Below are 19,058 nucleotides of genomic sequence, written 5' to 3' on the forward strand. Positions count from 1 at the left end.
AATTTTACATTTGGGCTCCAGTTTCCCCTCCCTCCTCTTCTCCCAGCGCCCCCTGGTTTCCATCCCCCAATCTACTCCTCCTCCAGTTCCTGCTCAGGAGAGGGCAAGTCTCCCATGGATATCAACAAAGCATGGCATATCAAGTTGGAGTAAGAATAAGCACCTCCCCTTGTATTAAGGCTAGGCAAGGCGACCCACCCAGTATAAGTAGGGTCCCAAAAGCCAGCAAAAGAGTCAGAGGCAAGAGAAAGCCCCTGCTCCCACTAGTGGGAGTTCCAGAAGAGGACCAAGTTACACAACTGTAACATATGTGTAGAGGGCCTAGGTCAGTCCCGTACAGGCTCCCTGGTTGTCAGTTCAGTCTCTGTGAGCCCCTATGAGCCCAAGTTAATTGATTCTGTGGGTTTTCTTTTGGTGCCCTTGACCCCTCTGGCTCCTACAATCCTTTCTCCTCCTCTTCTGCAGGATTCCCTGAGCTCTGCCTAATGTTTGCTTGAGGGTCTGCATCTGTTTCCATCAGTTGCTGGATGAAGCCTCTCTGATGACTGTTGGAGTAGGCACCAATCTATGAGTATAGCAGAATATCATTAGGCATCATTACAGTGACATTTCCCCCCACTCCAGTCATGTTTGGTTCTATCTTAGGTCTCTGCATCATCCAGCCTGTGGGTCCTGGTGCTCCAGGCAGTGTCAGGGGTGGGCTTACTCTCTTGGCAAGGGTTTTAAGCTAGAGGCCCAGAGAGACTAGATAACAAGGAGGGCTCAAGGGAGGATGTCTGGATCTCCCTAGGAAGGGGAAATAGAAGAGATTTTGTGAGTGGACTGAGGGTAGGTGGGAATGGGAAAATGAGCGATCAGGTAAGGGGGGAGATGGAGGGGGAGAGTACTGAAAGAGACTACTGAAAATGGGAAAATGAGCGATCAGGTCAGGGGGCATTTCGTGGTCAGGTAAAAACCTGGCACAAGGGAATCTCCTAGGACTCTGTAAGGATGACCCCAATTAAAACTCCCAACAATAGTGGGCATGTAGTCTGTACTGGCCGTTTGCTGTGACCAGGTAAGACTTCAAGTGGAGGTATTAGGACAGCAACCCAGCCATATAACTTTTGACCTGCAGTCTGACCTGCCTATGGAATGTAAAGATAAGGGTGGCCTAGAGATTGAAGGAGTGACCAACCAATGACCGGTCTACCATACAACACTTATCCATCCCACAAATGACATGGACAGCTAAAGGCAACAGGGATTTACATTTTATATTTTAAGGTAGCTTCCTGCTTGCTTTGAAATTTAAAAGCTGTCAGAATTCTTGTGTTATATTTACATTCGCCATTTTTGCTATGGATTCTATAGCTTAAACTAAATACATCTATTTTCTCATCAAATCCTTCTATTAAATACTACTTTTCATCAAAAAGTAGATAATAGAAAATATGTACTCATATAAAAATGAGGCAAAATGAAATCATTTCCTAGAAAAAATAAAGATGGCAAAAAGTCTACAATTCAGTGTGAAATGTAAAAGAAAGATCACGCTACTTTATCTTCTTTTAGAGGTATAATCCATGGCCCAGTCTCTCATTCAATTGAACATTCATCAGACAAGCTGGAGATGGAGGGAAACTGAGAACACTCTTTGTTTTGTGTCTTGTTAGTTCAGTGTGAGCTGAGATAATACACAGATCAGTTCTAATTCATTATTTTCTAAAGGATGAATGTGCACAAGAGTTTTACTTGTATAAATTTTTGAATAAGAAGAGAATAACCCTAGAAACAGATAAGATTGTGGAAATGACAAAGCCAAGCATTTCACAGAATCTGCTGGTGATGTTTTAATATGTATGAAACACCCAGTAAAAGAAACTACCTAGGTCTTTGTTTGCTATTATTATAAAATATCAGCTCCCACTGCACAGTGCACTCCAGTGTGCAGAATGCTTTTGTTGCCATGGCTTGCTATTCTCACAGCCGTCTTAAAAACTAGTCCAAAGCCGCTAACATTGCTATTTCTCAGATGAAGAAATTGGACTCAAAGATTAAAGATTAAAAAAGCCACCTGAATCTTAACTAAGAGTTATTTGCATGTAACATTGTGATTCTATTGTGAGAAATTTCACATTGCTTTGGACTTAATTAATTTACTCTGATTTTATTAACTATATCAGAGTACATATTGACACAGGATTGAAATGAAATATAATGACATTAATTATGCTCTGATGAAATTTATTCTTTATTTTTGAATACTAAATCATACCATAAAATAACAGTCCACACATTTTTTTCACATGTGCCCTCTTATGAGTAGATAGCCACCCACCCTGACATAGCCTTTGAGTACAGATGATACAGAAGTGGGTTATCTATGAAAGATTAGAAATAAGGTTATGATGAGAAATCAGGTTGCAGCTCTGGATTCCTTTTATTATCTGTATGCTACAGCAATTCTAAATAAACCCAACTTAAAAACAGCCTTCCTTGCCAGGTGGATGGATCCCATTGTCCAACCTCTCCCGGCAACTATTGTTCTACTTTGTATCATGTGACACTTGGATTTTCTTATCAGAGCCACCCCATATAATACATTATATACCATAAAGTCGTAAGTAGGATTTTCCTTAAATTTTCTCTGATAATGAGAAACTAAGCTCAAGGGAAATACACATTTGTGTGATCTTGACAGTGCATCCTCTTTCGCCTTTATCAAGTGTTCATACAGTAATTTCATGATACGTATCTGACACAGTTTGCAAATTTGACAGAAAATAAGGTATGTAATAAATGGCAAGAACCCTGACTTGTGTACATGGTATATGTCTGCTGTTAAAGCCACAACCTAGAGGGACAGGTAAGGTTCACACAATTAAGTCTAAATGATAGAATTAAAAAAAGCTTGAAACTTGAAAAACATATGGAATAGCAAGACATAGCCAACACCCAACCTTGCAGTCAACAGAAGTTGAAGGAAACACTGACATGAATTTAAGTCTCCATTTTTTGTTAAAGAATGTTATTCTTATTTTATAAAAAATCATTAACACGTGTTGTGATGTCAGTTAATAAATTAATAAACATGGACATTCCTGTACCTGGTAATTGTGGAATAGATAATTCAGTGAACATGAATGTAAGGACTACTGTAAGAGCTGAACAAAATGTAAAATTGTATCTCATAGCATTTGGGAGTTAGTAAAATAACAACAAATTATTACAGTAAGATTTGACCAGTAACTCACGTGCACAGAAGTGAAGTTAAAGTTCTGGAGCTGTTTATCCTCTGGTACCTTTTCTGGTTTCTATGACATTAGATAAGAGTCTGGTATTTAGCAGTATTATGAAAGCATCTTTAAGCTAGTAATGTAAGCTTAGATTTCCCAAGGGAGAAAGCCTGGTGAAAAGACCTTTGTAGACAGTTAATCATGAACACTGGGAGACTGGATTGGCTTCCAGATCTTGGCGTCTATAGAAAATAGACTTTAATACAGTTGTACCATGTTACAGTTATAGCAAGAGATTAAAAAAAAAAAAAGACAAATTCAAAGTCTCAGCTGAAGTCAGGAAAGTACCAAAAACAATCTCAAAGTAGTTATAAGAATGAAAGATATAATAACTAGAGCTAAGAGGTGGGTAAATGCTTCATAGTAAATTATACCCAGCAGAATAACTCACGAACAAGAAGTGAGAGACAGAGCTAAATTGGTGACTCAGTAGTTAAGAACACTCGCTGCTCTTACAGAGGACCCTAGTTTGATTTCTATGGCCCACACAGTGGCTTACAAACGTTGGAGTCTCAGTTCCAAGAATCAAGCATGCCTTCTGGCCTGTGTGCATGCCACATATGTATCCATGCAGACAAAGCACTCATACACACAAAAGGAATACATCTTTAATAAAAGAAATAAGAGAGGAAAGGACTAAACTGAGTGTGGAGAGGTTACAGGACAAAAAGCAGAACTGTCGGGGAGGCTGACTGAGAGGAGTGAATGTGTGTAGTGAATGTCCATTGTATCAGGAGACTACTGAATAGGAACATGCTGAAAAAAAGCAACGGCCATAGATCCCTCAAAACTCATTAAGATATTTACAAAAATAAATAAATAAAAGTGAAAGAAGCACCCAGACAAATCATGAACCAATCAAGTAAAACTGCTAAAAAAGGGGAGGGATTAGCCTTAAAAGCCATGAAAATCAGAATGCAGAATGCATCTAATGAACAGAAACAACTGGCATTGGCAACTGAGGATTTCACAGAAGCACTTTGAGTTTGTAGAACATGGAATAATATTTCAGAAGTCAGAAACACACAAACACACAACCAAAAGAATACCTCTGATCTACATTCTGTAATAATCTGTCCTTCAAGAATTGCTATAAAATAAAGTTATTTTCAAAGTTTTCTTTAAATAATGTAAAGGCCCATATTTATATAAATCCTACATATTTCAATTTTAGTTCAAGGAAAATAATCAGGAACCTAAACTGAAAAGAATGCAAGGGTCGTGTCTATAGAGAAAGCAAAGGAAATGGCAGTGATGTATTTTAAATAATTAATAGTGATGGTTTGAGGGCGTGTAAGGTTGCACAGACTTTAAACACATGACAGCAGCAAATTGAGACTGGAAGAAACGAACAAAGACACCCTAAGGTTACTTAGACATCACTGTTAAAGCACTTAGCAATTACCTCTTTAGATCTTAGTGTGCTGATTGATTCAGGCTTTGATAAATGAAGGGTGCATATTGTAATGTCCATGTCACTAGGGAAAATGTAAACATAGTATATATCGAGGGGGCTGGGAAGGTGGTTCCCTGCAGAAAGTACCTGCCTGAAAGAATGATACATGAATTCAAGATCCCAAGCATCCAAGTCTACAGCCAGGTGTTGCGGCCCATGTAACAGCAGTGCTGGTGTCGGGGGACACAGACATGCGGATCCCATGAGCTCATTGTCCCAGATTGGCTGGCTAGTGAGCTCCAGACTAGAGAGAGGTGCAAGGTGATAGAGGAAAACAGCCACTATCAACTTTTGACTTCATGTGCTCCCAGGCACACACACTGCATATAATAAAGGGGGCTGTATATCAATCTAAAAGAAGATAGCCAGTGAACTGAAAGGACAGAAAGCATTCCACAAAAATGAGCTGAGTTCTAGAATGGAAGAATGAGAATTTCCAAACCGAAAAACAAAAAAGATGTAGCAATCACATCAGCACACAAGAAAGTTGAAAGTAGACTAGAAAAAGAAACACATGTAAACACTAGAAATATGTTGTTACACTAAAATCAGAAGTAGGCTCTAAAGAAGTATTGTGAGGTTATAAAACAGCCCATGACTATAAAAGATTCACTTGGTCTAGGTTACCTCATTCAGGATGATTTTTTCTAGATCCATCCATTTGTCTGCAAACCTCATGATGTCATTGTTTTTCTCTGCTGAGTAGTATTCCATCGTGTATATGTACCACATTTTGTTTATCCATTCTTCAGTTGAAGGGCATCTAGGTTGTTTCCATGTTCTGGCTATTACAAACAATGCTGATATGAACATAGCTGAATAAGTGCTCTTGTGGTGTGGTTGAGCATTCCATGTACTCACTCATAGGAGGATACTAGATGTGGAACCAGGATGACTGGACTGCTACTCACATCACCAGGGAGGCTACCTGGAAAACAGGACCCCAAGAAAGACACGGGGATTGCCCAATGACAGAGAAATGGAATGAGATCTACATGAACAGCCTGGACATGAGTGGGGGTAGTGAAGGGCAAGGGTCGAGGGAAAGAGAGCTTGGGGGAGCGGGAGATCCCAGCTGGATCAACAACAGAGAGGGAGAACAAGGAATAGGAGACCATGGTAAATGAAGACCACATGAGAATAGGAAGAAGCAAAGTGCTAGAGAGGCCCACAGAAATCTACAAAGATACCCCCACAACAGACTGCTGGCAATGGTCGAGATACAGCCCGAACTGACCTACTCTGGTGATGGGACGACCAAACACCTTAATTGTCATGCTAGAAACCTCATCCAACTACTGAGGGATCTGGATGCAGAGATCCATGGCTAGGCCCCGGGTGGATCTCTGGGAGTCCAATTAGCGAGAATGAGGAGGGTTTATATGAGCGAGAATTGTTGAGACCAAGGTTGGATAAAGCACAGAGACAAATAGCCAAACAAATGAAAACACATGAACTATAAACCAATGGCTGAGGGGTCACCAACTGGATCAGGCCCTCTGAATGGGTGAGACAGTTGATTGGCTTGATCTGTTTGGGAGGCATCCAGGCAGTGGGACCGGGTCCTGTGCTCATTGCATGAGGTGGCTGTTTGAAACCTGGGGCCTATGCAGGATCACTTGTCTCGGCCTGGGAGGAGGGGACTGGACCTACCTGGACTGAGTCTACCAGGTTCATCTTAGTCCGCCGGGGGGGGGGGGGGGGCGGGGGCTTTGCCCTGGAGGAGGTGGGAATGGGGGGCGGGGGGCGGGCTGGGGGGAAGGTGAGGGGGGTGGGAGGGGGGAGAACAAGGGAATCCATGGCTGATATGTAGAACTGAATTGTATTGCAAAATAAAAATTAAAAAAAAAAAAAAGATTCACTCGGAAAATAAATTCTAATTTAAATGTACGTAATTGGTAGCTCTAATATGATTGCCCAAAGCATGAGGTGTTATAGTTACAAATGGTTCCACAATTATAATGTTGAATTGTAAACACACCCAGTTTCTAGATTAGCCAATGAAATACATGATAATATGATAAGAAGTTGATAAAGTTACTTAACAACAAATTTAAATAGTAGCCAAATATAATATTGCCCAAAGGTTTTTTTAAGTAGGATGTGAAATTTACAGGAAATGGTCTACTATAAAGTGAAATTCAACAAGAAAAAGTTTTCAACAGAGTTCTAAAGTTTAAGTGTTTTGTGTCTAGTAGTCTATTGTCTATAGTCCCCTATGTCTATTGTCTATAGTATCATTTAATATATATTAGCTAATTTATTCTAATTTTAACACTTGAAATCACCCCAATGACAAAGTTTAGCTAGATAGAAATCAATGCAAAACCTCTAAAATAATTGAGTGTGTGTGTGTGTATGTGTGTGTGTGTAAACCCAGAAAGACAACTAATTAATGCATCAAAAAGCAAATTCAGTGAAATGCCAACCACAGATGAGGAATCTCGATCACTCCCCTCCTTTGAGGATCAGGCACTGCTGCAGAAAGGTGGGCAGAAATATTGCAAGAGCCAGAGGTCAAGGAGGACGAGAGAGAAGTAGTGTTTCCAAGACCTGACAGGACCCCCGCACCATGAACTCATGCTGCTGTAGTTGACTGTGTAAGATCTGCAGGAGATCAGACCAGTTGACCCTCTGGAAAGGAAAGGGGAGGGCTAGTGTGTCCCCACCCTAACCCAGGGGCAATCAATAGTTGATGGCTTCTTGGGGAAGGAAAGACAGGTTTTTAAAGGGTGTGGCCCCTGGCAAGTTGACTGTACTCCCATGGATGGCCCATATCTAGGTATGTGGAGTCAGTACATATTAGATTCTGTGAATTATTTTAAAAAGTAAAATAAAAGAGAATATATAAAGTTGACATAAAGTGGGTGTGGGGACGTGGGGCATAGATCCAAAAGGAGCTGGGGGAAGAGTGGGGAGTAAATATGATCAAATAGATCATGTGAAATTCTCAAAGAATAAAAATACTATATTAAGAACAAATAAATAAAATTTCCAAGCTTAAAATATTTTAAAATAAGAACGGAGAGAACTACTAACCAAAGGACAGTAAGAAACAAGAATATTGTGACAATGACTTTGAATATTGCGAACTGAATTTAAAAAATATAAAATAAATTCTACAGAAATTTCTACAAGAATTGAAGTTGATTTTCAAATTTATTTTGTGTGAATTTGTGTATATGAATGTGTGTGTGTGTGTGTGTGTGTGTGTGTGTGTGTGAATGTACATAACAATGGTGTGTGTGCAGAGGTTAGAGCAGGAACTCACCTTCCATTGTATTTGCAGCAAAGTCTCTGCTGCTGCTCTGCACACCCCAGGCTAGCCTGCCCACCTGCTTCCACGGATCCTCCATCTCCATCTCCCACCTCCCTCATGGAGCTTTGTGATCGCAGATAGTGCTACCACACCTGGCTTTTTGTGTGTCTCAGATCAAACTCAGATCTTTACATTTGTGTGGCAAGTGCTTACCCTACCTACTCATTTCCCTAGCCTGAGATAGACCCTGTAATTGAAAGTGCTTTCACTAGTAAAATTTCCCAAATTGCTTCTCCAATTTGGGAAACACCCAGGGAATAGAACGACATTGATCTCAGAGATGAACAGTAGGAATATTTCCTAACTATCAGGTCAATAGAACCTTGACTCTAAACCTGATAGCAAGGAGAATTACTAGGTATTCTCAATCATGAACTTAGGTGCATAATTCTTTTTTTAAAACTAGCCATGTATTTCTATGTAATTTGTTATTTAGTAATATTAAATTAAACACTTTTTTGTCATTTGCTTCTGTTCATGGTTTCTTGATAAATTCTTCATTTTACCATCCTGAATATGAGCTAAACTTGAGATAATAAAGAAGTTTTAAATATCACAGCTTCTAAAATTAGACATTCACCTGCAGATACCGCCATGTTGTAGTCCTGATAGCTTATTAAATACCCTTTTACAATGAGTTTTTGGAAAACATTAAACAGATAAGTTTTTGTTTTGTTTTGTTTTGTTTGTACCTGGAAGAGCTGGGTGATATGATGGTCCTCTGTCTTCTGGGGCCTCTGCTCCCTAACATATCACTCACACACCATGCACTCTTGGCAGCTGCTGGCGGAACAAGGAAATAGTGGAAAAACTCTTAGGCACAATTTTAATTGAATCTGAGAATGTATACAAAGGGGACTAAGCCAGAACTTAGGTTCATTCCAGAATTTACAGTTGCTTTTACATTAAAAAAACAAAACAAAACAAAAAACCAACCAACCAAACAAACAAAAACTCAAAGTTAATCAATATAATCACCACATAGGTAGAATTAAAAAAAAAATCTGCTTTTCTTAAGGGATATAGAAAGAATACCTAACACAGAACAATGAAGATTCATGGTTTTTAAAATTAACCCTTGGGAAAGCAGACTGACTGGGGCTGCCTAGAAAAAGGTACAGCAGACATCTACTTATTTCTAAAATATTGCTTTCTGTTCTTTTTGATGTTGGTGACAATTCAATGTCGTCTGTTGTAACTCCTTCTCTTAACACTGTGTTGGAAAGCCTAGCTGAGAAAAATATAGAAAACTAGGCATGGTGGCACATGCCTTTAATCCCAGCACATGGGAGGCTAAGAGGCCGACGGCAGATCTCTGTGAGTTTTGAGGCTAGCTGGGTCTATATAAGTTCCAGGACAGCCAGAGCTGCATCATGAGCGCCTGTCTCAAACAAACAAACAAACCCCTAAAAAACAAAGAAAAAATAAATTTATCTGAACTAAAAAACTGAATAAATAGTTTTTCAAAATCAATTTGTAAAAAGTCATTAGAATTGATTTATGATCTTTGCAAGTATGCCCGATGAAAATGAAATGCCTCAAAATCAATTGCTTTTCTTTTTTTTTTTTTTGTTTGTTTGAGACAGAGTTTCTCTGTGTTTCCTTGGCTGTCCTGGAGCTCTCTATATAGACCTGGGTGGCCTCATACTCACAGATATCCACCTGCCTCTGCCTCCTGAGTGCTGGGATTAAAGAGGTATGCCATTATGCCCCTTGTATCAATTACATTTTAATGTACAAAAAACAGAAAATAAGATCCAGGAAAGTGTATGTTATTAATAGGAGAAATCCAAGGTAACCTAAAATATAGTAATAATACCATGCTTGTAGTTTGAAAGGCTCAGGATCATATGGACAATGTCCTTCATGTTGAGTCAATCAAACACAAAATAAAATCCATCATAATATTGTTGATTTATGTTGTCTATAAACCACTATTTTTTTTAAACATTGCTGTTTGTGTAGTGATGACAATTAGGTAAGCCTCTGAAGAAGAGGAAGTGTGGGAGGGAGTGGAGATGATAAAAACAGATCCATCATATATCGAGTTCTATAAATCTTAGTAACTAAGGCACTATAGCCATTGTACAGTGAAGAGTACATGAGTGGCATAGGTTAGGAATCAGAACCAATCCCTCTTACGCATGGATGCTTGATTGACAACAAAGAGTAACTACAGGACTGTGAGAAAGCATCGCTCCCCAGTCAACAGTCCTGGGCTACTGGATATTCATGGCGATAAGATGAAACATGGTCCCTACTTGGTGCAATGTCAATTCTAAATACACCCAAGAACCACATGTGCAAATCAAAATGGGATAAAGCGGCAGTGTATAATACAAGGTTATCTTCATGATCTGAACAGGGCAGGGGTGTTTGCCACAAGAGCAAAAACAAAGCAATATCCAAACCAAGATCTTCTGTTTATCAAAAGACATTGCAACGGGAAGGCTAGATGCGAACAAAGGTATTCTGAATGGTGCATTTATTCAAACCTGGAAAAAAACACATCAAGCTAAACACCAGAGGTCAAACTACAAGGCAAGATACTAACTTCCATAAAATACTGGGTGGAGGGGAAAATGAAGTTCTGTTTGCAGCTGGGAATAGAGAACATGAAGTTTACTGTTCTGGGGAACTTTTTAGTATGTTATATACTTCACCATGTTAATTTGGGGGCATGAACTGGTGGAATAGTCACAATGAAGTATAGGTAATTAGTTGGTTGATATTTACTCTGAGAGATCTAGTGTATTTTCAGTTGCTGATTTGAAATGCTCACTTTATTCATTCAGTTTTTATGACATCACCATTAAGACTTGACTATGATGTCTTGAAGCTGAGATAAGGCAGTGTCTTTAGAGGCAAGGAATTTTTCAAGTATCCATGAGGACAGAATCAAGATTTCAGGGGCTCCTAGATGTCCATCACCTGATGAATGGATAATAAAAATGTGATGTGTAAAGCAAACAAATAATGTCTGTCTCATTTGCAACAGACATTTGAGTATAAAATGTTTGGGTTAGTAACAAAGCTGCTTAGAAAATCTTTGGAAGTGTTCCAAAAGAGACTGAAGAAAAAGGCATTCTTCTGATGATCCTCCAGAATGATCCCAGTCAACACAGAAGGGCATCAAGGAGTTCTGAGCTCCTTTCTAAGGCCATGACTTTCTGAAGTCAGGTAGAGGCCTGAGTTCAGAGTTCAGCAACATTAAGCTTGCAGTGTGCAGTCATTCATGTCTTCAGTGGTTTTACTGCAAAAATGGACAGCAAGGGATCACCGAGCTCATCAAGGATTTGATGAACTTCATTATCAATTTCTTCTCTTGCCAGCAGCAGATCAGGGGAAATCAAGAAAGGGGATGGAAAGGTTATTGGAAGCCACAGGGGACCTGGAGGAAAAGTAGAAAAAGCCAGGAGAAACCCATTGCTGCACTGGGCATCCATAAATGCTGGAGACAACATCCTCTAGTCACCTATTTGATGATGGCAATCCAGTTTACAAGTGATAGGTCTTCAGAGAAAAGTAAGCAAGCAAATAAACAACAACAACAAAACCCCACAAAACAAAACAACAGTTTCCCTTCCCTCAGCATCAGAAGCCCAACAGTTTCCCTTCCCTCAGCATCAGAAGCCTACCCTATAAAGTCTTTCAGGCTGAACTATCACAATTCTTAAATAATAGATTACCATTAAATACAAAGTATACAATACACACACACACACACACACACACACACACACACACACACTGCACACACAATCAGTGAACCTTTAAGTTTTGTTTAGACAGTCACACAAAGGAAAAACATTTCTCCTACACTAGGAAAAAGACTTGCTCATACATACTGGGATGGAATCTCTTACTTGATAATACACAGACTATCACCAGAAGAAATCCTTTCAGGATCATTAAGCCACTTCCTTCGCTCTGAAGTTCCTATAGTAATTATTAATATACATTAATTTACTTGAAAAAAAATTCAAAAAAGAACCACACACTAAAATCTACATCAAGCAGCTTAACAAATATCCCAACACTATAGCTTTGGTATCATTCCAGTGGACCTGGGCAACCCCCAAGCACTACACACTTTCCAAGGGGACAGACAACTGTTATGCTTTTTTTTTTTTTTTTTTTTTTTGCCCAAATTAATGTACAGGTGGGTATATCCAGGGCAATTTTTCTCAGCTGCCCAACTCAAAAATCGAAGAAACAAAAACTAGAGGATTGGGAGCTACTATGTAAATGTTTGAGAAGCCTAGTGTTGAACAGTTAGCAAAGACAACTAGTTAGATGTGAATCTTTAAGTCAGCTTTAGTTAGTCTGAGCAGACCTTTGTAACTTTAAATTTCTATCATTATATAAAATTCCATACCAATCTAAAATATTTGAGACATTTTATTTCCTTAGTCTAAAAGGGGGATACAGTGAAAAACAGAAAGCCCATTAGTTCTAAGAAGTTCTATAATTGCTGCTTTATGCCATGTGTCTTCTTAAGATGGTGAAGTCATATTGCATTTACTCGTTAACCTTAGTAAAGATGGCTGCCAGCCACATGGCTGCTTGTACCTAAATGAGGTCATCTGCTAAGATGAAGGACAGCCACATGGTTACTAGTTAAAAACATCTATTTTCCTAAACAATAGTTGAATCCAAGCTACATATACAGTATTTTCTAGACAAGAGTTGAATTACATATATACCCATGTATAGATTTTTAATTATAAGCTTTTTGCTATAAGTTTAAAGCCAAATTTTGTTACAGATTTCATAGATTTTTTTTTAACCATGCCCAATGAACTTATAAATCCTGAGATAGAGTCTACAGCATAGTCTTTAGTCATAGAGGTTTCTTTGAGAGCAAAGAAATAGAGATAAAAGATTTTTAGGGCTAGGAAGTAGAACCTTAGAGACAAGAGACTTTGGGGAACCTACAGCAGAGTAAGTTTAGATAGAAGAGATTTTAGAATCATTTGCTCAGTGGCAGTGGTTACGATTTGTGAAAAGTTGGAAATCAAGTGCATCAACTTTTGTTCATTGATCTGTGCTGAGGCCAAGACGTTTGAGCCCAAAGAGTAGTTGGAAAATAAAGTTCCACAGGAGGGAATTTCTATAAGCTCTCCACCAGAGGAGCTCCACCTGAGGGAGGAGACCTGGGGGAGAGACAAAGCAGGCAGCCCCATGGACAGAGAGGGAACTTCAGGAGGAAGCTGAGAGACAGGAGGGACAAGATCTCACAGACCTAGAAGGACTAAAGGAAGCTGGGGGACTAAACAGGCAGCTCCTAGGGGAGGTAAGGTTCCTGGTTCCATGTTGGATTTTTGCACCAGATAAATGATAAAAGGAAATAAAAAGGAAAGGACGTGATTGCTCCTAGGTATGGTGGAGGAGAAAAGTTTATTGTAGATAAAAGGAAGAGCATAGCCATTGGCAGAGTTATCTGGAAGAGTCCAGAGTGGACATGGCCAAGCTGAGTCGGGCTGCAGGGGAGTAGGGGAGAAGAATGGAGTAGGGAAAGAGGGAGATAGGGGCTACAGCCAAGAGGGCAAAAGGTAAAAGAGGGAGGGTAACCAAAATGTCTGAATTACACAGAGAAGAGCCTGGGCGGGGGGAGGGCAGCGCAGCCCCAGAGCTGGAGAGTTTAGGGTAGGGGTGGGGTACACCTGCCATACCCTGTAACAGCTACTGAATACTGGGAGAACCTGACTGCCAGGGTCTGCTTTGATATGTTAAGTAGGCACCTCAGCCCTCTGTCCCTGGTTTGAGATCTATCAACAAGACAGCTTTTACAGGACAGTAGAATTTTGGAAGAAAATACTAATAAAAACATTTACTTCCGCCAGGCAGTGGGGCCCACCTTTAATCCCAGCACTCAGGAGGCAGAGGCAGGTGGATCTCTGTGGGGTCAAGGCCAGCCTGCTCTACAGAACAAGTTCCAGGACAGCCAGTGCTATATATAGAAACCCTGTCTTGAAAAACCAAAACAACAAAATTTACTTCTACCTTTTTAGTCCCACACCCTTTTTTACTTTTGATGAAATATATTTATGCAGAAAATTGTGATATTGAAAGCATAAGGCTCATTACACTACCAGATAGAAAATACTGTACAACTAGCATCCAGATTAAATTAATATTATTTTCAGAAACCAAAAGCCTTTCAACCTACTTTCCTAAACATAGCACTATTCTACTTCTGGTCTTTGAACTTCATAGTATTTGCTCTTTTACCATTTTGTGTTTTAATAGTTCAGTTCAATTTTATGTTTTTGAAGTAATGGCTCTCAGGACCTAAGAGTAACTTGTCATGCAAATAATAGCCCAGCAAATCATGGGGGCAGACACTGAACTCAAGCTGAGCCTACTCTAGGGGTCAGGAAGTTTTCCTCACTAGATCATTTTCCCTTTAAAATATGTTTCTACTATACAAATAACCAAAGTTACAAAACAGCAACATCAAATATGTAAGTAAATAATTTATTGTTGTAAAGCCAGTACCTTGAATGTCCAGTTTGTCTGTTTCATTTACATGTACTCCGATGCAGGCAGAGTTTTTCTGTGTCCCAGCAGTTACTCCCAAATAACCACACAGAAACTTATTATCAATTATAAATGCTCACACAATAGCTTAGGCTTGTCTCCAGCCAGCTCTTACGTCTTTCATTAACCCATTTCTATTCATCTATGTGCTACCCCAAGGCTTGTTCACCTCATCTATGAACTTCCCAATTTGCTTCTCTCCTCAGACTCCCGTAACTCTATAACTCCTCCCTTCTTCTTCCCAGTGTCCTCTTAGTTTGGGCTCTCCCACCTAACCTCTTCCTGCCTAGCTATTGGCCAGTCAGCTCTTTTTATTAAACAATCAGAAGGTGCCTTGACAAAGACACCTCTTCCCAGTGTACAAAAGGATTATTCCACAGCACTCTGTATATAAATCAGTGTTTAAAAAAAAAAAAAAAAAAAAAAAAAAACCTTCAAGCTACCTTGTTTTCCTACACAAATGGATTTTTTTCCTAAGTGTTCAATGTTCTAAAAGCTAAGTTGTCTGTAGAAGTGTGACTGTGATAAATTCTTGGCTTTGTATAGGCTGGTGTGATGACCTGTGGCAAAAACATCTGCTTAAAAAAAACAATAGTAAACTGACCCCAGAGCAAAGGTCCTGATCTTCACATGGCCCTGGCAGCAGAGGCCATGCCCCACAGCCTGGTTGCCACTTACTTGTTTGCAGCATCCAAATATTAATAGTATAATATACTTTTGGAGACAAACTAAAATCAGTAACAGAAATTGTCTCTCTGAGGTACCAATTTAAACAGATTTATTTACAAAATGCAAGCATTCCCAGCTGGCATGCATATTTAGAAATAGTTAAAATTCTTCCAGAGAAATGTTTGAATTAATTATGCTGCATGTTCCCTGGTGAGTCCGCCTCCTTTCTGGGAACATCAGTAACTGTGATAATCCACAAGGCTCCTTTTTAGGTTTGTGATTCATCGTCGTAAAGTTCTTTCTTTTCAGCTGGCCCAGGTCAATGCTGCACTTAGAAGGAATTACACATGTTGTTGCTTAGTGACTTAGAATAGTTTCATGACATCATATCACATAATGAAAAGCAATAGTAAATTATATGTTCCTTAAATTTAATAGCGTAAAGTTAAAACAGCAACTTTGGCCAATGCCTATAAAAATCAATGTGTCCCCAACGGAGTATCAGAAGAGTAACAGTGATCACATGTATCAAGTGTAGAAAGGGCAATGGAATGATGCTTAAGAAAACAGCCACTCACATGTAAATAAGCAGGAGAAAGGGAACATGTATAGAAATGAATCCATTTTCATTCTCCACTCAGAGGTCTCATGTGCAAGATGATTAAAAAGAAAGTGAGTTGCAGGCTGCAGTTAACCCTGTACTGACAGTGTGTCTGTGTCATGTCCACATTCATAGCCCATGATTATGTGAGAAGCATACCTAAACATGTTTGTAGGTACAGATTCTTATGAATCACCTTAAATCACTCTGGTGCATGGAATATTCATCTGAGAGCCATTTAAGGTAAAACCTTTCAAATGTGTTTTAAGCAGTGATTGACTTCAGCTAAGGATTTAAACTTAATTTTACTTGCTATTTGTCTTTAAGGTCTCCATGGTAACCTCAGGATTCCCAAACTTTCTACAGCAACATGACAGGGGATCTAAATTATCACAAAGGTCTTACAAAATTCAAAAATCCAGATTGATTTCAACTTGAAGAACAGTCAATACTTGATCTACCAAATATGGAGATCTTCCGTAGGCTGAACACTGGCTAAGTTATTAAACAAGTTGGTTGAAAATATGAAGCAATTTTTTTTCTCTTAAACTCATGGACATAATTTCACTATTTGGATAATAGCATGTCACTGTGACAGCAGATCCTGTCTTGGCATGACAGGGAAGAGGCTCTGAGGATCCCTGCTCAGGAACATCCCACTGTGAGCCTAGGAAAGGATGCCATTAGAAACTCACTGTGTTTCCTTACATAGGTTTTCTGCTTGCAAGGTGAATGGTAAAGGCATGTACAGATGCTGCTTGTCATTTCACTGTGACTCAGTTTCCACATCTATAAAATGGTGTCAGAAATGGCCATCCCCATTCCTCCAGCCCCAGATCCAGGCTTTGGTGTGGGTGTGGGGGTGTGACTGGGGGTGGGGGTGTGAAGGGTATATTTCTCTGTGTGGCCCTGGCTGTCCTGGAACTCGGTCTGCAGACCAGGCTGGCCTGATGGCCTCCCCTCACACTCCTCCCACCCCGCTTTTAAAACCCAGTTGTGGATACTAAAGTGAATGGCAGCCTTGAAATGGAGGAAAATAAAAGAAGCTATGAATTCTCTTTTCACATCTTCCCTGGTCACTTTTTCCGCCCACTCTTAATGTGGAGTCATGGTGGGAGAGAAAAGATGTAGGAGAAAACAAATAGACTGTCCAAGAAGGATGAGTGAACCTAAGTCCGCCAAAGGAAGGAGAGGGATACAATTTTCCTAGCTTCCTGTTCATCTTCCAAGGAAAACACCCGGCAAACTGGCCACCAACACTGGGCTCATCTGCTGTTCCTCAGTCTGCAAACGGAAAGTGAAGGTGGGTAAGGAAAGAGCCGCATTGCAATGGAAAAGGGTGGAGAAAAGTATGAGGCTATGCTCTGCTGCTGCCTCTGGATTTTGCTTTTTCCTGTAGGAGAAAGAGGAGATGGGTCATCCCGGATGATGTGAGTCAGGAAGATAATAAAACTACACCAGCCACAGCTGGGTTGTTACTGTTTGGCTTATGACCAAAATGAGACCGTAGCACGGCAGGATTAAAATGCACAAAATCATCCGTGAAAGGATTTGCTGCACCAGACATCCTGTTAGGTCTTTTTAAAAAAAAAAAATGGCCCTAATGTGTTAATATTGAACATAGATGTGTGTCATTTGAGAGTGAGTATAAAATACCACGTGTATTAAATTAATAATGTTTCATTACTCTCCCATCACAGAGTCATTATTTTAAATAACCATATTTCATTTCAGTGGACAGAGTGTAAATGAGTATGTATTTTTATGTAAAGTGGACCTGCATCATTATTTATTCATGAGTTTTAAAAGGATCATTATTTTTGACAGACAGCTCCTGTCAAAAGATTTATGCATAAGAGCTCGTGTTTCCCCACAATAATCATCAATCAATAAACTTTAGAACTTGGTACTTAAAATTCAGTGTTACAGAGATGCACATTTTGTTCTAATTAAACACATGTTTGCATTTGGAAAATAAACTGCAACCTCAGTTCAATTATATATAATCTGAAATATCAATATTACATGTGCAGGGTGAGTCACGCTTTCAGTTTGGGAATGTGTCTGGTTACATTTTAAGTGATTGCTTTGTTTTCCTACAGCAGACTCTTTGTGTGTGTGTGTCCCTGTGGGGCAGGAAGGGACACTTATGAGATTTGACATTTAACAGAGTAATTGGTTATTACTGATGGCGGTTTTCAAAGCAAGGACGCCATCCTTTACTGCCTGATTTTCAGGGAACTGAGAGGGCAGAACCTAGGCATCTACAAGTCCAGCAAAACCACTCGGCTTTCAGCATAGGGCAGGGGCCAGGTCAGGAGCAGAGATTCTAGGAGACCGGGATGTCAGCACAGAAAGGCAGCTGAGGCTGAGCTAGAGCTGGTGGAAGGCAGCTTCCGAGTCCTCCCGCTGGAACAGGACAGCACAGAGGTGCCGCCGTGATGTAAAGTTACTGCTCAGATGACAATCCCAGAGCCTTTGTCACCCAGAAGAAATGCCTAGGAGGCTTCCATCATTGAGGACAAGCTTTCCTCCTGGGATGAACATGCTTCTCTCAGATCACCGGTCTCCAGGGAGGCTGATAATGTTCCAGGCTCATCCTGGTTTGCTCTTCTGAATCTGAGAACCTGAATTAAATAGACTTTCCTCCCTGGCACAGTCCATCTTCATCTAGAATTCTAGAATTTATATTACCCACTACTTTGATGTATCACTTGACTATCAAACACTCAACACATGCACAGTCCATCTTCATCTAGAATTCTAGAATTTATATTACCCACTACTTTGATGTATCACTTGACTATTGAACATTCACATATGGTCTCTCTTCTCAGGCACTGGAAGCAGAAAGGCTACATCTGATTCTTAGGCCATCTATAATGAGGCCTGGGGCACAGGCAGGGAGAAAGACTGTAGCAAAGAGAACATGTAATCTTTGTCTATGAGTTATACAGTTTGTTTGTTTGTTTGTTTGTTTGTTTGTTTGGTTGGTTGGTTGGTTGACTTTCGTTTTTTGAAAGTAACTAACTACATAACTATGTTGGAGACAAAATGTTAGGCCATCCCTTAATGAGACAAGTTGGAAAGAGAGACAGGGAAGAGCAGGAGACATGAGGGGACCAGAAACGAAGCAAGAAATGGCTGAGATCTTCAGACAGTTCCAGGAATCAGGGTACCTTTATATTTTTC

The sequence above is a fragment of the Peromyscus eremicus genome, chromosome 4, assembly GCF_949786415.1.
Source record: "Peromyscus eremicus chromosome 4, PerEre_H2_v1, whole genome shotgun sequence".
Classification (NCBI taxonomy): Eukaryota; Metazoa; Chordata; class Mammalia; order Rodentia; family Cricetidae; genus Peromyscus; species Peromyscus eremicus.